This window comes from Ciona intestinalis, unplaced genomic scaffold, assembly GCF_000224145.3.
Source record: "Ciona intestinalis unplaced genomic scaffold, KH HT000447.1, whole genome shotgun sequence".
NCBI classification, from domain to species: Eukaryota; Metazoa; Chordata; class Ascidiacea; order Phlebobranchia; family Cionidae; genus Ciona; species Ciona intestinalis.
The window spans coordinates 5,276-6,681 of NW_004190768.1; the positions used below are offsets into that span (position 1 = coordinate 5,276).

At 33.6% G+C, this 1,406-nt stretch overlaps 1 long non-coding RNA gene across 1 annotated transcript; it reads left to right on the plus strand.

Annotated features, from left to right (window-relative positions):
- The first annotated feature begins 7 nt into the window (after positions 1-7).
- Positions 8-749, plus strand: LOC113475424. Its single transcript, XR_003397180.1, has 3 exons — positions 8-126; positions 202-370; positions 571-749. It is a non-coding gene; the product is annotated as an uncharacterized LOC113475424 (long non-coding RNA).
- Positions 750-1,406: the final 657 nt, after the last annotated feature.

Consider the following 1,406-nt stretch of genomic DNA (forward strand, 5'->3'; position numbering starts at 1 on the left):
TGACTTTAAAGCTTTTTGAAAATCTTTTGATTAATCTATAAATTGTGACTAATTGAAAATAAATAAAACCTGATTAACAAATTCTCGACCCTGGTCTGTTGTTTTGCGTTGTGATGGACCATACAGGTAAAAGCATTTCCAATAGTTATGTTGGCCACGTTTTAGCCGCTTTACGCTAAATATGTATGCATTAACTTTCAGGGCCAATTTGCTGATCAGACAAGTTACTACTGTCAAGCACACATTTCACATTGGGACTCTATAAATTGGGTCAATAAGGTCCACACCAAATTTCCTAGCTACTTCTAGTCATTGTGGGTCAATAGCAGACTTTATTTAACTTTTTCTGTGTGATCAAAATTTTCAAAAGGTATTTTCTGCAGTATTGTAACTGGTTAGCATTTATTAAATTTATTAGTTAAAGTTCTGTTGTTTTTTAATCGCTTTTATTTACTTTTACCTCCTACTTCAGTTGTTGTTCATTTGAGTTTTAAAACTGTAAATTTACCCCTCTATTACGTAATTCTCGACTGCATTTCATTTTTCTCTAATTACTTCTTCCTTTTACAGATTGGCGATATGTTTGGTTTTATTAACATAATGCTGTAAAACACTCCTCCATTCCTGACCTTCTATTCCAAGATAGCACACCACTGTTAAACTGACCATGGTGACCTTTTTCCCTTTTCAAATATATTTTCTGATTGCAAGTCAGCAGTATATATATTCAGTTCTAACACTCCTCCATTCCTGACCTTCTATTCCAAGATAGTACACCACTGTTAAACTAACCATGGTGATGCGTTTAACCTACCTTTTCCTCTTTAAATATATTTTCTGATTAAGTCAACAGTATATGTTCAGTTCTCTCTGTAATCCGAAATAATGTTTCTTGTTAAAAATTATTAGGCAAATGGCGACCAAGAGACTGTTATCGGATAATTGCAATGCAGTCTACGTTGGGTTAAACATGATTATTGTGATGAATAATTCAGCTCCCTAGGTTTGAAGTGTCATTGTTTTTGGTCCATGTACAAATCAAAATTAATACAACTTTATATTGGTTGTATTGGTTCTTAATATTTTAATGTGAAAATGAATGTTTTGCCGCCATTTTCGTTGATAATGCCGTGAAAGGATTGTGGTCACTGCTGGTCAAATATCATTGTATGTCTTTAAGAATATTGAAATGTATAAAATCAAGCATCGAAAAACAACTCTTATAATTAGTCGGAACCAGATTCCAGGTAAAAAATAACATCGCATTAATTGAGCAATGCGCAGCAGCCGATGGTAATCTTAACAGACTCAAACACACTTCTTGGTCCTCTAAGATCAAAACATCCTTGTTCCAAATATCCTAAATGGGGGTACAGATATTGACAATTTTTCAAGACATCCTCGTT